Below are 24078 nucleotides of genomic sequence, written 5' to 3'. Positions count from 1 at the left end.
CATCGTGCCTAATTGCAGTTCATCTTCTTCCTCTGTCCCATCCCACTTCCTCCTCATCTCTCCATAGGAAATCAACCATAATAACATTTACACCTCAGAGGCTAGGGATTTAGCTCAGTGGTGCCACTGTCTGCCTCAGAAGTGCAAGGTCCCAAGTTCGATCCCCAGTACCAAAAAAAATTTTTTTTATACCTCAAACATTGTCTTGGCATCCTGACATCTGCTCTGGAGAGCAGTTGGCTATTATGGGATAGCTGTGCATATATAAATATGTGTGTGAGATGTGGATCAGGGATGCCCCTCTCCTCGACTCACCCAGGACTGAGCCCTGACTGGTCTGTTGTTCTAGGCTGTCGGTGTGAGCATCTCACCTCACTCTGGCTGACTCAGGGAGGGATGGAGGTCCAATCCTGGGCAGAGAGATGAGACAAGAAGTATGCAAGTCATTTCTAGGAAATGTTTCCTCGGTAATAAAAAGCAACACAGGGAGAAGTTTCTTCAGCTAGACAGAGTCGTATCTATGTTTATCTCCACACTCTGACAGCCATCTTGGTACAAGAAGAAAGCACCAAATTTCATGCAAAGGACAAAATGGGGAAAATGGCAGCCCTTGGGATATTTCTGAGTTATAAATTTTTAAATCAGTCCTAAAGTTTCTGAATTTCAGAGTTCTTGTTATACAAGATAACAAATTATCCATATTTTTAAACCATTCTGACCTGGCCTATCTATTTGTGGCCAAAAGCATTCTATCTTATGTACAGGCAAATTAAGCACAACTTAATAAAGATTCTTGTAAGGTCTAAAATGAATACATAAAAAATCATAAATACTATGCCAACTTATATATGTAAGGCAATTAAAAATGTGTCAAGACCAATATAAACATGTCTTTGAAATTCCACTTTGTTTGTAGTATCTTAAAAGAATTTATCATGCAAAAACAAACCTCATTCCAATTCCTACTAATTGTTGTTGATTGTCAAAGTATTCCAAGTCCAAGGTAATAGCTTCAGAATTAACCACTTACCAGCCCAATTCTTTAAATACAGGATGACCAAAAATTGCACATTTTTTGTTAATTTCACTTATAAGATAGTATAACAGATAATTTTAAAATGACAATTTTTTAAAATTTATTCAATACAAGAATCAACTGGTTAAATGACACCTGCCTGAGCAATGCTTGGGAGAGTCAGTATGTGAACAAATGCACTGCCCAGGTGACACTGGGGGTAAGCTGCCAAGTGGTTAAGGTTTCCTAGAGAAATTTCCCAATTTACTGATCCTACCTATGTATCTAGATTATTCCCTGGAAGCCCAGTAGGACCTATGGTAGCATCTAATTCTTTCAGACCACCAAGAAAACAATTTTGGATATAAATCCAGAATTCACTGGATGATTCCCTAACTGCTACATCAAAGGGGCCTCTCCTCTAAACAGATAGTAGCTTGTCCCCAGAGAGACTTGCTCCTGTAGTGTTTTCCAAAAAATATAACTTGTTAATGGGAAGCCATAAACTTCTCATAGTCTAACAGAAAGAAAAATTCTAAACGGACAGAAATGCAAATTTCTGTGCACAAGTCCACACATAAAGGCCAAAGGGCAGCTCACTCATGAGCTGACAGGGCCAGCAGGGCCCCAGCTCCCCAGCTGGACACAGGCAATCTGTCTTCTGTCTCCACCAGCTTATGGTTTCCAGGGTTTGGGCCCAGAAACTGTTCCCTGTGCCAATTCCCTTTGGCAGGAAAGATATCTTCTGGCATCACCATTGCTATTCCCAGTCCTTCACCCTTGCCAACCTCCTCATGTTTTATCTATTTTTATTTGAATTGGTGATCAAGGGATTAACCTAGCTTATACAAATTCCATCTTCCAAAAGCCATTATGATGTAGTTGCAACAGTGATATTTCACTCTCCAAATGAATCGTATTGGATTTTAATGCTAGTAGACTCCATTAAGCAACACCTGATTGGGTTATTTCCTGGAAATTTCATCTTCATTGTTTTTTTTATCCCTGTTATCCAAAAATCACAGCAGAAGAGCTATCAGAGGCTCCTGCCAAGCTGTATTGCATTATCCTTGAAATCATGGTCACATTTCCTTCTGTTTCTAACAAGTCAAATGCCTATACCTGTTTCATTCATTCATGCCACAGCATGCCCTTACAGTTTCAACATCTACTGACAAAGGAAAAAAAACTCCAGTTTTGTTTACATTACTTAGTAATTGTGAGGGACTATAATTCTTCACAAAAACTCTGATGTGGAATAAATCAATTATATGTGTAATATTCTATACTTACTAGAATTTATTTTAATGGCATTAAAGCATTTTTCTCCTTAGAATGAAAAGGCCAATTTGATTTTACATTTACTTATGTAACCTGACTTAAGTCTATATGAGTCAAATGAAGAGCCAAACAATTGTCTGGAAACTAGTCTGAAGACATCTGATTTTTCCTCTCACATCTCCAGAGTTGAAGCAGTTCATAATCTTCTCTACAAAGCAGTGTATTTAGGACTTAACAGAGTCTAACAGTACAAGTTCCTGAGGACCAAGTGATGTTTGTCTTGTCCCCACAATAACTCCAGGGCTGTGTGATGCTTACTGTATAATAGGTGATCAATACTTGTTGAAATGAATGAATAGACAAATGCCTGAGAATAACTATGAATATCCAGGTTGTGGATAAACTACTGTAGCAATGTGTCATCCATTTCTCCATGGAACTCAGTGCCTACCACAGGAGGAAAATGGAAAAAAAATCTTGCATAAATGACTATGTGTGTAAAAGACAGAATGGGAGAGATGAGAAAGGCATGAAAGAAAGAGCAAGTTTGTCTCTCACCCTTTGGACAAATATAAATACTCTGATTTAGTTTTCCCTTTTCCAAATAAAATCTTCATAAAATGAAACCCAATGGATCAGCACTTTCAGTTAACCAGAATTTTTAATTCTTTTATTAGAAACAGTAATACCTCAACTGAACTAGGTAATAGCCAAAATTTATATCTCCCCCAAAAGTAACACTTGGGCTATGTCTCAATACCATAGAGTTGAACTGATCTAACACTAACGTGCCCTTCTGAAAAGGGAAAGTATTTACTAAACATCTAAGGTACACAATAGAACACAAAACAATATAGGATACAAACTGACACAATTCAAAGAGCTTACAGTTTGGCTGGGGTGAAAAGAAGTATGAGAAATAACCGTAAAATGCTACAATGACTGATTCAACAAAGCAGAGCATAAAAACAGATAAGTTAATGGGCAAAAATTAAATGCTACACTGTAGAAGATTGCATAATAAATCTCCCTCTTACTAAAGAGAGCAAGCCAAAATGCAGAATATCTTAAAGAGAATCCTAAATAATAAATTATATATTGTAATGGGCAGCTGCAAAATTATTTTATTGTAAAAATGGCTAAATTAAAAGATACTAGTCATGAAAAGATAGATTCTCAAATTTCTCACAGAAGAGCAATTTGTACCTCATGCTATTAAGTATTTCAGAAGGCATTGTTTGTTTTTTGACATTAAGTAACTATTCATGAATTATTTCTACAACTTAAATAAATATTTTTAAACATTTAGGGATAAAGCCTAATTTAGGTTTCTAATCTTCTCCTGCAGTCTGTCTGGTATCCTTTCTCCACATTCTTCATGTCAATAGGGTGCATTAAACTGAATTTGGACAAATGTTCAGAATGGAATATTTGAATAATAACCTTCTTAAGTTTGATAAGTGCTCATTCACATTCCATAAGACAAAGCATGAGTTGGAAAATAAATGAATTCTGACACATCAAAAGCATTTTCCTTTCTCTCTGATATTTTATCTGTTTGTTGTCTAGATCTTGAAATACTGGAGAATGTTATCATCAATTCCAAATATAATTATGTGTTTCTAGAAAAGAGACATCATTATTTGATAGCATAAATAGCTTTTGCATGATATCCAGTGACATTTCCCCCATTTTGTTCTCATAAGTTATCCTAATTGAACACTTGGAGGAGATTCAGGCCCTGTCCACGGAGGTAAAAATCAGAAATGGCATTAAAGCTATGATGGAACATCCTACTAAAAGATTACTTCTACAGGATAATTAAATCAAAAGCCAGACTTAGTGTGGGGGGACAAATACTAATCTCATACTCTTCTCCCAGAAGGAAAATGACATCACCTCAAAACACAAGGGGTTCATCTTTCCTAAGGTGCAGACAAAAAAGGGGGAATCAAGCACACAGCCTCATCTTCTTTATTCCACTCCACATGGAAAATAGGCACACAGAACTCCAAGAACCGCATCATATTGGGTTAATACCAATTCACTCTTTCAACTACAAGATTAATATATGCACACTGGGCAAAGTGTGACAGACACATAAATATCCCTGGGCACTGAACTTTTTTTAAACAACAATCTACTTGGTTACTAACTAGCATCCTAAAGAGAGATTGTGGAATTTTTTTATATTCACTCACATATATTCTGGCTTTCATGGGGTGGAGGTACAAACAGCTGGGACACAGGAGCCTCTGAAAGTTGCCATCTGCCCAAGCCTGTGACCAACATACAAATGCCCCCATCCCTGAGCAATAGCTTGGGATCTACAAAAAGGAAAATTGTGTTCTACCAGTTTCCACCTTCCCTAACAGAAACCTTCCCTCCTTAGAGAACAGTCAATGCCAACTGCCAGCAAAGGCCAGTCCAAAAAGGAGTTGAAATGGGTTCCTCTCTGAGTTTGTGACTGTCTTCATACTTCTCTCTCCATCCCAATCCATCAGGACTCCTGGTCAAAGGAGAAGGCTAATTAAGATCCACTCGCTTCTTGATGCAGGTCATCACTTTCACAGTGGGATAGAGCATATCCTACATACCCACCTGGATTCGGAGACGTCAGTGTACTAAAAATTCACATGCTCTAGGAAGATTAGGATCACATTCACAAATAGCCAGCTCAAAAAGGATCTTTTACAAGCAATGACAATGCTAAAATAAAAGATGAAACTACATGATTCAATCTCTACAACCACATTTCAGAGTGTTGTGGTTAGGCCATTCCTATACACCCTCCTGGGGGACCAGAAGGCTTCTGGAAAATGATATCTGCTACCGTACTTACAGAAAGGCCTTTGAGTCCTTTTAGACTTAAATGATTGGGGGATTTATTTTTAGAGAACTGAGCATTAAAATCACACATGCATTGCATGTACACACACACACACACAATCTGTGTGTACTCACAGACCACCTCAGACAACCCAAAGGGAAGAAAATGTGGGGATCCATGTCCAGATTTGCATCACAGAGTCTGTGGAAGAAACACCACAGAAAATTAAATGCAGCACGATATTCCCTGCAGGCCCATGAGGAGTCAAAGCTTTCTCAATAAGGGAAGCTGCTGCAGAGAGAGGAAGAGGAGGCCAACAACAAACACTGCAGGAGCCAGAGCAGCTAAGGTGAATTAAAATAGCCATCATCTTGGAAGGAGAAGCCCATTCCCAGTGCAGTAAAGAGAAGAAAATGCACCCAATGAGTCACTGAGTCACTGGGTCGAAAAAGTAAGATAACTTTGAGGGCAAACAGAGATGGGAAGAACTGCACAACAGCACTACTCTCCCACTGATGAGTATTTCAAATTCTCCTAGAACACAAAAAGCAACCACCTGAGGACTCCAAAATGTAAACGATAGCAGCAGCTCAGAAAGGAAAGGAAAAACATGAAGAATAGTCGGTACATCAATGAGTTTTTCCCTTCTTTATCTTCCAGCTTTTACCCCAAGGGGCTCAAGTTGTGAAGCTGGGACACAGGCATGAATAGCAAACTTCCAAGAGAAATCTTCATTTTCTGGTCAAGAAAAAAAGCCTCTCATAGTCCTGAAAGTGTGGAAGAATAAACTCTTTAAAATGTATTTTATTTTTCTCTCCCAGTCCTGAAATCAGGCCAGTCCCACTTTTTGAGATGCACTGCCACAAATACATAGACATCTGAAATCCCATCTTCCGCCACAGGAAAGGGTCCCTGTGGTGCAAAGAGTGTGGCAGAAATCTTTGTTATATTTTACCCCAATACTTTGAACTTGAGAACAACTCGAGTGGTGCAAAGTCATCTGAGAGAATAAGAACGAAGGGGGTGAAAAGCCTATGCTAGCCAAAGGACGAACTGAGAGCTGAAGAGTTTGGAGAAAGAGTCCCCTAATTCCATGCGTGAACCACAGCAAGGCTAAGCTGCACATGTGGGACACAGACCCAAAGAAGCATGTCAAAGGCTTTGAGACCCAGCCAAGCCCTAGACTAATCCCTAAATGGCACATGTTCAGGGAAGACCCAACAGCATTGAAAAGTGTTGAAAACTGAACCACTCTTGGATTCACTGCACATAGAATGTGGGCCAGAACTCCCAGTCTGAACCTAATGGGGTTGGCTGCCTGCTGAAAAAGAGGAAAAAAAGTAATCAACATTCTTCATAGGATTTCAGAAGGACTCAGAGTCATGCAACATAATATTCAAAATATCCAGGATACGATCCAGAATTGCTTGACATGATAAAAACAGGATAATCTGGCCAATTCTTAAGGGAAAAGATCATCAACAGATGCCAGTCCCATGATGAATTCTGGTTCTGGAATTCTAAGATAATGGCTTTTAAACAGGTACCATAACAAAGCTACGTAACCATGCTGTAAAAATACACAACAATTGGGCCAGGGATTTGGCTCAGTGGTGCTGCTGCCTACCTCACAAGCACAAGGTCCTGAGTTCAATTCCCAGTATCAAAAAATAAATAAATAAAAACTACACTATTGAAATGAATAAAAAGACTTTCTCTGAAAAAAAAAAGAAACATAGACTCACATTAAGAAGAACTGAATACCTGCGGATTTAGCTCAGTGGTTCCACCACCTGCCTCACAAGCACAAGGACCTGAGTTGGATTCCCGGTACCAAAAAAAAGAAGAAAAACTGAATAGAAACTTTAGACCCAAAAAACACAATATATGTAGTGAAAAATTTATTAACTGACCTCAGTACAAGAATGGGGATGACCTAGGAAAAAGTAAAAAGGCTTTCAGATAGATCAATAGAAATTACCTAGTATGAAGAGTAGAAAGAAAACAAGACTGGAAAAAAAAAAGTCTCAGGAACTTTAACAACATCAAAAAGTCCTTTAACATTGACTGACCCAATAAACAAATCAATTTGTAAATCCAATAGCCTGATTTAACAGATTTAAAAAATAAAGACAATGTCTTGAAAGCATCCAGAGAACAACAGATTACATTTAGTTAATAAAACTACAGATACGACCCTGAAACAGTGGAGACCGAAAAGCAGTGGAACAACATCTTTAAAATGCCAAAAGAATCCTCAACACATAATTCCATTTTCAGCAAAAACATGCTTCAGGAAGGAAAGGAATAAAGATGCTACAGTTTGAATGTCTCCCCCAAAACTCATGTTGAAATGGGATTGCCACTGGTACAACATTCCAAAAAAAGAAGTCTGAGAGGTGATCCTGAGGGCAGATCCCTTGTGAATGGATTAAAACCATTAATATGGGAATGCGTTTGGGATTCCAGGACACTCCTGACAAAGCAATTTTAATTCAGCCCAATATCTTTTCTCTCTCTCTCTTCCCCTTCTCCTCCTCTGCCCTCCAACACCCATCCCCACCAGGAATGATGTAGCGTGAAGTTTCTTGCCAGGTGCCAGGGAAGTCTTAGTCCTTCCGACTTCTATAACCATGTGCTAAATAAACCTTGTGCAAACATGAAAAACCAAATAAGCACTAATACAATTGTAGTGGGGAACCTAAATGCCCCACTTTCACAAATACACAGATCATCTAGGCAAAAAATCAACAACAAAATACCAGAACTGAACCAAGCTTTTGAATGCATGAACTTAATAGACATCTATAGTGTTCCACCCCACAAAATCAGAATATACATTCTTTCAAACTGCACATGGGTCATTCTCCAAGATATACCACATACTAGCTCACAGAACAGGTTTGAATAAATGCAAAAGAATCAAAGTTATTCCCTGTATATTATCAGATCATAGTGCAATCAAGCTGGAGATCAATAGCATAAGAAACCGTAGGAACTTCACAAACACATGGAAATTGAATAACACTCTCCTGAACAATCAATGGACCACAGAGGAAATTAAAGAAGAAATCAGACAGTTTTTACAAATAAATGAAAATGCCAATACAACATACAGGAATCCATGGGACACAATGAAAGCAGTTCTACAAGGAAAATTCATAGCACTGAATGCCCACACTAGGAAAACAGAGTGAGCTCAAGTAAACAACCTAATGATGAACCTTAGACTCCTAGAAAAACAAGAGCAAGAAAAACCCAAAGCTCAAACAAAAGAGGAAATTATAAAGGTTAGAGTAGAAATCAATGCAATGGAAAATAAGAAAATGATACAAAAAATAAATGAGTCAAAGAGTTGGTTTTTTGAAAGAATAAATAAAATCAATAAACCCTTAGCTGACCTTATCAAAAAAAGGAAAGAATAGGCTCAGATCCATGCAATCAGGAATGAAAAAGATGAAGTCACAAGAAATCCAACAGAAATCCAGAGGATCATTAGTACCTACTTTGAGAACCTGTACTCTAATAAAATGGAAAACACAGAAGAAATGAACAGATTTCTATATACTTATGAATTACCGAAGTTGAACAAAGAAGATAAAAACATTTTAAACACCCCAATTACAATCAGTGAAGTTGAAAATGTAATTAAAAATTTACCAACATAGAAAAGCCCAGATCATGATAGATTCACTGCTGAATTTTACAAGACATTTAGAGAAGAACTACTGCCATTACTCTTCAAACTTTTTAATAAAATTGAAAGGGAAGCAATACTTCCAAACTCACTCCTGGAAGCAAGTATCACTTTTATTCCCAAACCAGGGAAAGACACAACTAAAAAAGAGAACTACAGGCCAATCTCCTTAATGAATATAGATGCAAAAATCCTTAATAAGGTACTAGCAAACAGAATACAGAGGATCATTAAGAAGATCATACATCCTGACCAAGTCAGATTTATTCCAGGGATGCAAGGATGGTTCAACATACATAAGTCAATAAATGTAATACACTATATTAACAAAGTCAAGGACAAAAACCATATGATCCTCTCAATAGATGCAGAAAAAGCATTTGACAAAATTCAACACCCATTCATTATTAAAAACCCTGCAAAAAATTGTAATAGATGGTCTATATCTCAACTTAATAAAGGCTATCTATGAAAAACCAACAGCCAACATTACATTAAATGGCCAAAAACTGAAAACCTTCATGTTAAAATCAGGAACAAGACAAGGGATTCCCACTATCATCACTCCTCTTCAATATAGTTCTGGAAACATCAGCCATAGCAATTAGAAGAGAGAAAGAAATAAAAGCAATAAAGATAGGAAAGGAAGAAGTTAAACTAACATTATTTGCTGACAATATGATACTCTACATTGAAGATCCAAAAAACTCCAAAAGACTTCTAGGCTTAATTGACACTTTTAGCAGAGTAGCTGGATACAAGATCAACACCCAAAAATCAATAGCCTTATACACAAATAACAGACTCACTGAGAAAAAAAATTACGGAAACAATTCCCTTCACAATAGCATCCCAAAAAATGAAGTATCTAGCAATCAATCTAAAAAAAGAAGCAAAAGACCTCTACACTGAAAACTACAGCACTCTGAAAAAAGAGACTGAAGAGGATATAAGAAATTGGAAAGATATCCCCTGCTCCTGGGTAGAAAGAATCAACATAGTGAAAATAGCCATACTACCAAAACTGCTATACAGATTCAATGTAATCCCAATTGAAATCCCAACATGAGGCCTGGGCCCCAATCCACCGTGGGAAGGATAGCCACACCCTCTCCCACCAGAAGCCACCATCACTCCAGCACCAGGAAGGTAGCCGCGCGGGTGCCCCTGAACCCCTACAACTCCCCTAACCCCCCCCATGCACCCTCAGACCGCCTGATTGTGCCAGTCTTTGGACCCACTCTGCAGACGCAGAGGTGGTCATAAAGTGTATTTTTCTGAGTTCCCAACTTTGAATATCTTTAAAGAAAGGGCGTGGGAAACCTATAGTAGAATGGTGTGGAGTTCAATCGTTCAGAAGGTTGCGGAACTCAATCTGGGCCTTGCAGCCCAAGGTCAGTCTGCATCCTGGGTTTCAGCCATCAGCTAACTGAGATCAGGGGTCTTGCATCCTAGCTCTGTCTGAGCCCCTATCCTAAATGGTAAATATACTATGTTGAAAAGTTTGTTCACTGCAGACATGTTCTGGACTGCTTCTTGATTTCAATTTAATTTAAATGGTTTAAGGATGATAGACTAGTAACTACCACAGTGGTCAGTTTCCAAGCTGTGCTTGATCATATTGTGTTGCTGATTTCATCAGTCGGGATAAAGGATTGTGGTTGATTTGATGAGCTGTTTTCTCTGATGTTATGAAGATGAGAATGTCTGTGGGTCGTTAGAGACACAGAAGCTAGGGTGCAACTATATCAGGAAGATTTGGGTGATAATCCAGAGATTAAACCAAGGACAGCCCGACAACAAAAATAAAAATGAGAAAACACTTAAGCAAGACACAAAGACAGACTTCCAGTTCACCAATGGCAAACAGTAGGGCAAATGAGGATGAAAAGGCCGATAGTGAACCACCAGGACACCCTGAACTCAATGCACAGGAAGTAACAAAACAGATCAATCAGGCTCTAGAAAAATTCAAAACAGAAATAATTTCCCAGATAACCATAGAGATGGTGAGCAAAATGAAAGTTGTGATTCGAGACTCTAGAACAGAAACTGACAAAAAAAATAGATGAGCTCAGGACCATGATAGAAGCCATGAAGGCCCAGCATAAAAAGAAATGGAAACAATAAATGCCCAACATAGGAAAGAAATGGGATCCATAAAACAGATTCAAACAGATATCCAGGAGATTAAACACTCCATTGAAAGTGTACGCAATAGAATAAAAGAATGCGAAGATAGACTCTCAAATATAGAAGATAAGATTGCAGTCAGTGACCCTGAAAAGAGAGGTATCTTAAAAACAGTAAGAGATCATGAGAAATTGTTCCAACAACTCCTAGATGATGCAAAGAAGAATAACATAAGACCGATAGGAATCCATGAAGTAGCAGGAGAAAATACAAATGACTTAAAAAAGCTGTTCACAGAATTAATGACAGAAAATGTCCCACAGAAGAATTTGATGTTCAGATAAGTAAGGCATATAGGACCCCAACTAGCCACAGTCAAAAAAAATTCTATACCTAAACATATAATAATCAAGACCCCAGAAACCCAACAGAAGAACAAAACACTACAAGCAGTAAGAGAAAAGAAAAAAATCACATACAAAGGAAAGCCCATCAGAATCACAGCAGACTTTTCAACACAAACCCTTAGGGCAAGGAGAGCCTGGAGTGAGATATTTCAAGTACTAAAAGAGAACAACCTCCAACCTAGACTGATGTATCCTGCAAAACTCTCTTTCAAAATGGATGGGGAAATAAGATACTTCCATGACAAAGAACACCTGAGAAACTACATGAATACCAAACCAGCACTACAAGGAATTCTAAACAAGGTCCTAGAAAAAGACAATGAAGGCTTCAACACCATGAGGCCCAACAGAGCAAATCAAATAGGCAAGGCAAGAAACTAAAAGAAGGTGAAAAAGTAAAAAGAATCAACAAAAGGCCAATAACATGACAATAATAAATCAGTACATATCAGTTATAACCACAATGTCAATGGCCTCAACTCACCAATCAAGAGAAATAGACTGGCAAAATGGAATAAGAAGCAAAATCCAACAATATGTTGTATACAAGAAACACACCTAGTGCAAAAAGCCCATAGACTGAAAGTGAAAGGATGGAAAACAATTCTCCATGTGACAGGAGCCCAGAAAAAAACAGGGGAAGCAATCTTATTCGCAGACAAAGTAAATTTCAAACCAAAACTGATTCTAGTATTATAGATGTAGGATGGTACTGTATCATACCTCTGTGAATGTAAAATATCTTGTACCTCCTTTATGATACATAGTAGTGACTGTGCTTTATCAGAGGTATTTTTAATGATATTGCTCTAGAATGTTCTCTTTCCAGATGATGATTAAAATGCTAATAAAAAAATGGTACCAGGTACCACAACAGCAACAGAACTTTGCTGTTTTCTGGGTATTATTCTTTTCTTTGTTTTTTTTGTTTTGTTTTTTTAATGGAGTGTGCTGAATGTCTATAATTTTGTTCAGATGATTGCAGAACCTGGAAAAGCTGTAGCTGCTATTGATGCATAACAAGTATGCTATTATTGGTCTTTTTATATAAATATAAATATATATACATACATACATATATATATATATACATACATACACACATACATTTATATATATATATAGAGAGAGAGAGAGAGAAACTGACATATATATATTACATATACATATAATTTGAACTTTTGGAAACTTTAACTGTGCTGTCAACCTTGGAAAAAGTTATCCCAATTTACTGTGTTGAGTTGGCATTGTACAGAAATTAACAGCCATATTGGTCTAGAAATGTTAAGTTTTTTTCCATTTGTACAGGGATAACACACTGTATTAAATATGTAAGGTCATATCTACAAGGGTTTGATTACAGAAACTAATATTCTCTAAATAATGAAAAAAAAAGAATAATGTAAGACTACAAGAGCAAGGAGCAATTTAAATAAGTTCAGGGAGCATTTTCATCTTCAGAATTAAGGATTATTTTAATTTTACATCATTGCCTTTTCTCTTTTACTTTCATTTTTAGTTTTATTTTAGGATTCCCTATTTTTAATGTTCATACAGAGATTTCTTTAACTGAAATACCGAATAGTTTCTCTGGTGTGAAAAACTATAATAGTACACAAAATCCTAATGAGATAATTAATAATGTGAAATAGTAAGTAAAGGGCTAAAGGTGTAGGAAAGTGGGAAGGGTGTGGGAAAGGTAATAAGGGAGAGGAAAAAATATGAGAAACTGAAAAAATGGAAATAAAGTGTTTGTAAATGGGGAGGGGAGGAGGGGTAAAGGGAGGGCTGGGACAAGAGGAAAAAATGAGAATCAAGACCTATCATGTAAAGGTACAGGATCCCAATAAAGAATGTAACTGTACTGTATACCTAGATTGTACCAATAAATTCAATAAAAAGAAATTCCAACACTATATTTCACAGAACTAGAAAAAGAATCCAAAAATTCATTTGGAACCAGAAGAGATCTAGAATAGCAAAAGCTATCCTAGGCAACAGAGACATGGCAGTGGGTATAACAATTCCCAATTTGAAACTATACTACTAAGCCACTGTGATAAAAATGGCATGGTACTGGCAAAAAAAACAGACCTGAGGATCAGTGGAACACATTGGAAGACACAAAAACAACTCCATATGCACTCAGCTATGTCATCTTTGACAAAGGAGCTGACCATCCCCACTGGAGGAAAGATAGCCTCTTTAATGAATGGTGTTGGAAAAATTGGATCTCAACCTGCCAAAGATTAAAACTAGACCCTTATCTCTCACCATGCACTAAATTAAAATCCAAGTGGATTAAAGATCAAAATATTAAAACAGAAACACAACTTGCTGGAAGATAAATTAGGCAGAACTCTTGAAGACATTGACATAGGAAGAGACTTTATGAACAAATCCTCAGTAGCACAAGAACTAGCAGAAAGAATCAACAACTGGGATCTCATCTTATTAAAAAGCTTCTGCACTGCAAAAGAAACCATCAACAGAACTACAAGACAACCTACAGTGTGGGAAAAATTTTTACCAGCTGCTCCTCAGACAAAGGACTATTATCTAGAATATATAAATAACTCAAAACAATCAGCCCCCCCAAATATAAAGACCCAATTCAAAAATGGTCATCTGAAATGAACAGACATTTATCAGACAAAGAAGTAAAAGCAGCAAGTAAATATAAGAAAAAATGTTCCACATCACTGGTCATTCGAGAGATGCAGATGAAAACAACACTGAGATTCCACCTCACCCCACAAAGAATGGCTGCTATCCAGAAATCACACAATAACAAATGTTGGCAGAGTTGTGGGGAGAAAGGAACCCTTCTGCATTGCTGGTGGGAGTGCAGACAGATGCAACCACTGTGGAAATCAATATGGAGATACCTCAAAGAGCTGGGACTCGAGGTTCCATTTGACCCAGCCATCCCTCCGCTGGCTATCTTTACAAAACAATTAAAAGAATCATATCACAGTGATATATGCGCACCTATGTTTATAGTGGCACAGTTACGTGCACTCATGTTTATAGCGGCACAGTTTGTAATAGCTAAAACTTGGAAACAGCCCATTCGCCTACCAGTTGGAAACTGGATAAAGAAGATGTGGTTTTTCTATAAAATGGAATATTACTCAGCCATAAATAATGAGAAATTAGATTAATTAATAAGAAAATGGATACATATTGAGGATATACTCCTAAGTGAAATAAATAAGTCACACATGTGTAAACACTGAATAGTTTCTCTGGTGTGAACAAATTATAATAGTACATAAGATCCTAATGAGATTATTGACAATGTGAAACAGGAAGAAAAGGGCTAAACGTGTAAGGAAAGTGGGAAGGGTAGGGGAAAGGTAATAAGGGAAAGAAAAAAATAGGAGAAAATGAAAAAATGGAAATAAAATGTTTGTAAATGGGGAGGTGAGGAGGGAGTGAAGGGAGGGCAGGGACAAGGGGAAAAAATGAGAACCAAGACCCTGTCATGTAAAGGTACAAGATCCCAATAATGAATGTAATTGTACTGTATACCTAAAATGTACCAATAAACTCAATGAGGAAAAAATAATAATAATAATAAACCTTGTGCATAAACTATTTTGTTTATAAGGTATTTTATTATAGAAGCAAAAAATAGACTAATACAAAAGACAATCTTGGATTTAAGAAAACTAATGGAGCCCCGTGCTGGCCCTGCACAGCCAGTTGGACGGCCTGGCTCCCCTGCTGGACCCAACCCCCGCCCCCCAGCCCACTGCATTGAGGAGGCAGGGAGGGGAGGACTGGGCAGTCAGGCCGGTGGGTGAAGATACAGAACTTCTGCGTGGCCACCAACTGCACGCGGAAGATCATGCAATCCAACCTGGCTTTCTTCAGGTTTCCATGAGATTGGGCCAAACACCAGAAGTGGTGGAGAATTGTAGGAGAGCAGACTTAGAAGATGAAACACCTGATCAACTAAGTAAACAGTATTGGTTGTGAACCAAACATTTCGAGACCTCTATGACCTGCAAGAACCAGTCCTTATAGGAACGTTCTTCAAGATGATTCAATACCAACAATTTTTTATCTTACCAGTCATTTGAACAAGCCACATAGTAGACACAGAAAACGAATAAAAGAATTGAGTAAAGATGAAATCAGGACACTGAAACATAAAAAAATTGATGAAACTTCTGAACAGGAACAGAAACATAGAGAAACAAACAGCAGCAACGCTCAGAATCCCAGTGCTGACAGGCAGGCGGACAAGCAGGACAAAGACATTTTACCTTTAACACTTGAAGAGAAGGAAAGCAAAGAACGCTTAAAGTCTCTATTTGAAATTTTGATTCTTATGGGAAGACAAAGCATACCTCTGGATGGGCATGAGAAGGACGAAAGCCCGGAAGGTCTCTCTGTGCCTGATAACTTTCAGGCTTTGTTGGAGTGCCAGGTAAATTCTGGCGAAGAGGTTCTGAGAAAGCGCCTTGAGACCGCAGCTGTTAACACCTTCAAAAACACAGCAGAAAGCAGGTGCTGGGGATCTGTGAGAGCTATATTAGGGAAGAAACCCTCAAGGAAGTGAGGGACTCACACTTCTTTTCCACCATCACTTATGATGTGGGGGACACAGCAGCAGAAGAGCGCTGACCTGTCTTGGTGAGGTTTGTTGATGAATCTCATAACCTCAGAGAGGAATCTCTGGGCTTTCTGCCTTATGAAGCTGATGCCGAAATTATGTCTGTGAAATTTCACACTACAGTAACTGAGAAGTGGGGATTAAATATGGAGGATTGTCGTGGCCAGGCTTACATTGTGTGCAGTGTATTTTCTTCTAAAGTGAAAGTTGTTGCTTCTCGACTTCTAGAGAAATATCCCCAAGCTATCTACACACTCTGCTCTTCCTGTGCCTTAAACATGTGGTTGGCAAAATCAGTGCCTGTGGCAGGGGTATCAGTTGCGCTGGGAACAATTGAGGAAGTTTGTTCTTTTTTTCCCTCGATCACCACAACTACTTTTAGAACTTGACACTGTAATTTCTTTGCACTTCCCGAACAGTGAAGAAATGGGTAAAGAACTGAAGGAAATATGTCATCCTCAGTGGACAGGCAGGCATGATGCCTTTGAAGTTTTAGGGACCTGCTGGTATAAATAGCGATACAAATATTAGGTGGAATCACTGTATATGTGGCAGAGCATCAGTACTCTGAAGTGCAGTAACAGATTTTGATTTTATTGTTACCATTGTTGTTCTTTAAAATGTCATCTTTTACAAGGGCCTTGGGGGAAAATCTCCAGGGACAAACACTTCTGATGTCTTCTTTGCCTCCAGTAGCTTAACTGCTGTACTGCACTCACTCAAGGAAGTTTATCATGAGTTTTGGTTTGAGGAAGCCACATATTTGGTAATCAAAGTTGATATTCAAATGAAACTCCCTGGGAAATTTCATAGGGCTCAGCAAGGTAACCTGGAATCTCAGTTAACCTCTGAGAGTTACTATAAAGAGACCCTGAGTCTCCAACAGTGGAGCACATTATCCAGGAACTTAAAGATATATTCTCAGAACAGTATCTCAGAGCTCTGAAATGCTTGTCTCTGGTACCCTCAGTCATGGGACAGCTCACATGCAGCACGTCAGAGGAACATCACGCAGCCATGTGCAGAAGTGACTCACCCAGTCCTGACACACTCTCGGCTGAACTTCATTGTTGGAGAATCAAATAGAAACACAGAGGGAAAGACACTACCGTTTGTGAAGCCCTCCATCTGCCCGACATCATTTTTTCCTCATGTGCATGCCTTACTGAAGGTCCTGTGTATTCTTGCTGTGATGAAAGTTGAGAATGAGCACTATGAAAATGGATGAAAGCGTCCCAAAGCATACTGGAGGAACACTTTGACAGACCACAGTTCAATTAACTTGGCTCTGCTTAACATACATTTTGATATAAAACATGATCTGGACTTAATGGTGGACACCTATATCAAACTACATACAACTAGAGCTTCCTACAGATAATTCAGAAACTGTTGAAAATACCTAAGAGACTTCAAGTGGGCTTTTTCTTATATCTGATATTTGAAGAAAAGCTATACAGGGTATGTAGGCCACCTAATCACTGAATATGTTATCCTATAGGCCCATCATTGAATATATTAGCCATTGATAATCTCCGTATTCTAATGGCCCTGCTGAACTCTCGTGCACCTGAGACCTATCTGTCCTTCCAGAAGAAAGCCTTGTAAGTGCCACACTTCACTTTAGCATGACCCCTGCTGGTGGCACTACGGAATTGTTTTAATTAAGTCATTTTAGATGACACACTGCCATTGTGCATCCGCTTTCCAGTACTGAGTTGTCAGTTTGTTTTTGTTTTTGTTTTTCCATTAAGTTTATTGGTACATTTAAAGCCAGCAATACAGTTGAGTTGTCAATTTTTGAAGCAATGAATTTTGAGGTAGTGAGGGAGAAAGGAATGCGTCTTATAAAGTGTATGGTGAAGGCCATCACTGTCCTGTGATTAGTAGGAGTTTTAAGTGTGTTATTTTAAAAATCTAATGGACAGTTAAGGGAATTCCTAAAGAGAAGTTTATGAGCTCACCAGATTTCAATGTAGATTATGTCTTTATTAAGTGAACTTAAAAGAAGCGGTTACAGTTAAAGCTTGAGTGGAAGAGCTTGCCGTTGCTATTCTACATCTGGTTGTTGCTGTTTGCATTCCTTTGTGGCACCTACGTCTTCATAAGCTTCTTAGCAGGTAAATGTTGAACACTGCTGCTTCACTGTCAAGGCAGAATCAGAGGCCATCCATACAGGCAATTGGCTTGTCTGTTTTCTTCTGTCTTTTCCCATGACTCTTACCTACTGCCTTGTCTTGATTTATAAGCAAAAGCTGAAACCCTACAAAATGAATGTTTTGTGGTTTATCTAGAAATAATACAGAAAATATTGCTATTTTTGTGGAAGAAAATTTTGTACAGTTTATTTCAATCTAAATAAAATATGAATTTTGTTTTTAAAAAAAGGAAAGAAAACTAATGGAATTTTTGTCAATAGATTTCCTCTAAAAGAAACAAGTAGATGGTTCGTGCCCTTAATCCCAGCACTCAGGAGCCTGAGGCAGAAGAATCACTGCAAGTTCAAGGCCAGCCTGAGCTGCATATTGAGTTTAAGACCAGTATGGCTGCATGGTGAGACTCTGTTTCAAAAAAGAAAAAAAAAATTCAGAGCTGAGAAAGCCTCAGTGCCAACTCACAGCTAGAGCAGACAGAGTCTACTACACATTTCAGGCTGGTCTTGACAGACAGAGAAAATCAGTGGTAGTGAAACCTATCTCAAAAAAATTAAAAGCAAGAGAAATGATAAATGTCTGGGTAAATATTACAGTGTTTTTCCTCTTAACTTCATTAAAGTATTTATGATTATTGACTGCAAAAATGATATAACATTGCTAGGATTTTCAATGTGTGTGCATACATTAGACATGACAACTATAATTTAAGGTAAATGAGTCAGGAGAACAAATAACAAAGGAGATTAAACAGAAAAATGAATAATTAAATATGAAACATTAAAACAACCATATAGCTGGGTGTTACGGCTTGGGTCTAGATGTCCCCCCAAAGCCTCATGCAGTCATAGGTGGCTCTTTCAGAGGTGCAAAGCTGGATCTAGAATGTGTGGTGCTGGGATTAAGGATGTGTGGTTACTAAACCAGCCTACTGATTGGCTTGGCATCATCCTAACCCAGTAGTCTGGATGGGATAAAAGGGGCAGAAAGACACTGGTAAGGTTCCCTTGATTGCTTTTGCTACCCGGTGGGCACCACAAACTCTTTCTCCTCTCTGATGCCTCTCTGCCATATGCCTCTCCCTTGGAGCCAGCCAATTATGACTGAAACATCTACAAACTGTGGGGTAAATAAACCTTTTTCCCTTTAACTTTACATGTTGGGTATTTTGTCTCAGCAAGGAGAGAAAAGTAACTAAGACACAGGTATGGTGGTGCATTCCTGTAATCACATCACTTGGGAGGCAGAGGCAAGGGAATAGGAGTTAGAGGCCAGCCTGGACTGCATAGTGAGACCCTGTCTCAACAGCCCCCCCACCACACACACACACACACACACACAGTGCAGCACCAAGCCAAAGCCCACAGCCTAGAGGCTGGCTGGAAGGTCGCCGATTGTGAGTCTGCTTTGGAGGCTAAAGAAACCAGAAAACTGGAGACTGGCATCCAAAAGGGTCAGCAACAGAGAGCGCACTGCAAGACTGGAACTCTTCAAAACAGGCCTCCTCCCGGTCTTTTCCCTTTCATTCCCAGCCTTGCAACCACTAACTGACTGAACATATTCCAGTAGTTCAATTGGGCAGAAATGAATGAAAGAAACTTGTCTTTGGGGTGAGCAGGTGCACACCGTTGTTCTTTCCTTTCCATTCTCACTGCCACCTAAGGAGGCAACAGCTCTGCCAGGTGCCCTTGGCTGTGTGCTCGCCCATTCTCTGTCCAGCAGATGCACAGCTGGGTAAAGTGCGATGGCCGCCCACCCTCTCCAGTATTCACCTCCTCCAGCAAGGTCTGGCCCCAGCCACCGCAGCTCTCTCCTCCCCAGAGGCCTGACCTGATGGCAGTCTTACGGCTCTCAGCCTCTGCGGGTCCACCCACACATTTTCCCCCACAAAAATGCTCCCCAATAAAGCTCACGAGTATCTCATTCCATCTCGGTGTCTGCTTCTCTCAAAGCTAATGCAGAGTGAAGAACAGAAACAAAAGATTTCCAAGCAACTTTCTAAATTTCACTCCAGACTCTGGAGAGTTGGAAAGCACTTCTCCAAAGGAAATTCTCACAAAAAACACTCCAAGAGGCTTAATTTACTCATAATCCAGTTCATTCTTCCTATGGATTGCCACATTCATCCTGAGTCTCAAAAGGCTAAATTGTCTGAAGGTCATATAGCTACAAAGCAGTAAAATCATGCGTCTTCATTCGAAGTTCCATGCTCCTTCAACTATCACTTAGTGGAGGTATATTACCAACTAATACAGGGTAATATAAACCATCATCGTTGTCATCATCCTTATCTTTCCCTGAGGGTCTTTGCAGTAAAGTGAGAGGTTAAGCAGACCTGTCATATTGATTGGGGAAGACAAAATAATGCCAGCCAAAAAGATGCCAGCCTGGTGGTCCCCCAAACCTGTGACTAAGTTTACACGGTAAGGCAATGATGTTGCTCCAATTAAGCTTTCGGTGTTGAGTTAAGTTATCCTGGGTCAGCCCACAAGCCCAGGGGAGGCCCAAGGGTCCTTCTGAGAGGGACACAGGGTTACCGGAGTCAGAGAAGATGTGAAGACAACAGCAGAGGTTGAGGACCAGAGGCAGATGTGTGGATGGAGGGTTCTCTGCCAGCTCTCAGATTGAAGAGGCTACAAACCAAGGCACACGAACAGCCTGGAAAAGCTGGGAGGCTGGGAAACAGTCCTTCCTAGGACCCCAAGGAGAAACACAGCCCTGACAATATTTTGATTTTAGGATTTTTGATCACCAGAACTGTAAGAGAATAAATTTGCATCATTCTAAGCCACTAAGTTTATGGTCATTTCTTACAGCAGCCATAGGAAACTAATACACTGAAACTGTAGATACTCACACCCTAACACTCATCAAGAAGACACACACACATACACACGTGCACATATAAACAACACATGCACGCAGACAAATGCATGCACGTGTACCAACATGCACACTATCTTCACAGACTGTGCATCTCATCTGACCCTCAAACCCAAAACCTCGATGTATCCTTATGGTTCATACAGGTGCTTATCCCATCCCCTCTCCCAGAGCTGCCCAAGGTCCCCCTTGCACTCCCCAATTTCTGTGGCTCTAACTCACTTACCAGTGGACCTGTGTTTTTTATTTGACAATCAAGAGAAAAATCCAAGATTTCGTTAAGTCAGGCCTCTGATTGGTCATTTCACAGAAGGGTCCTTCATATGAGATATAAGATGCATTATATCAAGACCTAGGAAAAGCACAACTCCCTTAAAAATAAATACACAAACATGGACTTCCTCTAGGGAAGCTTCCGAGAACCTTTACATAAAAGTAAATCACGCGTAGTAATTCTGTGAGCTGGTTATTTGGAGACCCCTCAAAAAGAATGCATTCCTGGCCCCTCATGGAAACCAGGACTTGAAGTGCAGCAGGACTATGTCTAGTGTCTTCTCTTTATTTAATACGGAGAGGAGAAGCATCGCAATACAGGGTACTCTGTACAGCAACCAGCCCCGGGACCTGCTAACACAATAAAGACAACACACCAAGCCCTAAGGACAGTTCATAGCATCCAGTTCCAACCCCCCAGCAACAATGTGATCACTAATCCACAGGGTCACTGAAGTTAGCAGCAACAGTTCTAGGACATGATCGACCTCGGCAAGGTGTCCATCATCCTCTTTCCCCTGCCCAGTTCTCATTGATCTCCACGTGATTAATGCTCGTAATTGTCAGGAAGAGGAGGACACAGCTTTGTGATGGCCCTGGAAATTTCTAGCCTGGAATCTGATTACAGAATTTCCTCCAGAGCAGGGGTCACGGTATCTATTCCTTTATGGCACTTATCAAATGAGCTTATAAACTGCCTCCGCACAGGATGCTCTCATTAACACCCCACTGGAGAACAAGCACTTCAACCCTGGCTGCATCCTAAGTGGATGATCAACTTTCAGACAGGGCATACAGAACTGAGGAGGAGGACAGTGTGAACAGCACTCATACACTCAGCACTCACACAGGTTTGCACAGCCAAAGAAAACAAATAATGTCTGTGAAAGCCCTGGAAAAGAAATTATTGGAGCTGGGTTTGGTGGCACACACTTCTAATCCTAGTGCTCAGGAGGCTGAGGCAGGAGGATTGTTGTGAGTTCAAGATCAGCCTGGGCTACATAGTGAGTTCCAGGTCAGTCTCACCTGCATAGTGAGACCCTGTCTCAAAAAACAAACCAAAAAGAAAAATTCAAAAAATTTAAAATCCTACAGACACAGTACCAAAAATAAAAACCGTGAAGGGTAAAACTGATGTGTACGATTATATAAAAAAAATTTTGTATATCAGAGAAGTGAAAACCAAAATATAAACTACAAATGGGAGAAATAATTGCAACATAAAGGTTGACATCTTTAACCTGAAAAGAACTCTTTACGCAAGGAAAAGACACACTGCCAGGCATGGTAGTACACACTTGTAATCCCAGTACTCTGAAAAGCTTGCAAGTTCAAGCTCAGCTTTGAAAAGTTACAAATGTATGGAACCTAACCTCAAAATAAAAAATAGAGGACTAGGATGTAGCTTATGACAAAGGCCCCAGTTTCAATTCCCAATACAGAAAGCAGGAAAGAGACAGAGACAGAAAAGGGAGGGAGACACACATACCAGAAAAGTAAACCAAAGAAGGAAAATGAATGATAGATGAATATACAATATCTAACTTTATTAGTCAAGAAGTACGCAAATTAGTGGCCAGAGCTGGTGGTGCACAGCTGCAATCCCAGCACTGGGGAAACTGAGGCTGGAGGATTGTGAATTTAAGGTCAGCCTGGACTACACAGTGAGACTATGTCCCAGAAAGAAAGAAAGAAAGAAAATAGAAAGGAAAGAAGGAAGGAAGGAAAGAGAAGAAAGAAAGGAAGAAGAAAAAGCCAGGCATGGTGGTGTACATCTATAATCCCAACACTCAGGAAGCTGAGGCAGGAGGATGGCCAAGAGTTCAAGGACAGTCGGTGAGTTCAAGATCGCCTAAACTACATAGTGAGACCCTGTCTCAAACAGCAAACTAACAAAAAACCATATTAATTAAAACAGTAAACTTTCAGGCTGGGGATTTAGCTCAGTTGTTCTACCACCTCCTCACAAGCCCAAGGTCCTAAGTTCGATCCCCAGAACAAAAAAAAAAAAAAAAAAAAAAAAAAAAAAAAACCCAAAAAAAAAAAAAAAAAAAAAAAAAAAAAGTAGTATGTACTGTACTGGTTCCACATGATGAATGTAATCATTATGCACTGCAAACATGTACTAATAAAAATAGAAATTAGACGCTGTAATCTCGGCACTAAGGAGGCTGAGGCAGGAGGATCACTGTGAGTTCAAGACCAGTCTATGCTATGCAGCAAGTTCAAGGCCAGCCTGGACTACAAGACCCTGTCTCAAAGTTGATGATAAATCAAGTAATGGAATGCCACACAGCTGTTCAGAGGAATGCAGCATACACACTGATACAGAGAAATATTCAGGACATAGATGAGAAAAGGAGGAACAAACAGGGTGTTCGGTACAAACACATTTTGTGCGAGGTGGTTTAGATAGATGGGTGATAGAAGGGATTGGGAGATGCTACATCCTGCTGAGAGGAGATGCTCACCACCAGTTTCCTGGAGGAGGGGTACCCCATAAACTCCCCTGGTCCTTCTACTGCCCTGGTCCTTCTGCACCCCTCAGCTAGGAGTCCTCCCTGAGCCCGAGAGCCTGCTTGGCTGCATCTGTCTCTGTCCGTCTCTGCCGGGGTTCCATTTGCAGCATCACGCGGCCCTCACACTAAATTGCACCCCCAACCGTCCCTTCCTAGGGAAGAGTGGTGTCCCGGCTACTTGGACTCTTGCTGTGCATCTCTGGGAAGCCAGTGGGGATGTAGGGTGGGATTCGTCCCAAACCCCAACATGGGTCAGTCAGGCA

General features: G+C 39.6%; 1 pseudogene; it reads left to right on the top strand.

Moving 5' to 3' along the window:
• Nucleotides 1-24078, top strand: part of LOC104852265 — a 45437-nt pseudogene that overhangs the window by 3517 nt on the left and 17842 nt on the right.

The sequence above is a fragment of the Fukomys damarensis genome, unplaced genomic scaffold (genome assembly GCF_012274545.1).
Source record: "Fukomys damarensis isolate Sample0158 unplaced genomic scaffold, DMR_v1.0_HiC HiC_scaffold_2, whole genome shotgun sequence".
Lineage (NCBI taxonomy): Eukaryota > Metazoa > Chordata > Mammalia > Rodentia > Bathyergidae > Fukomys > Fukomys damarensis.
This window is presented reverse-complemented; position numbering and strand designations above follow the sequence as displayed.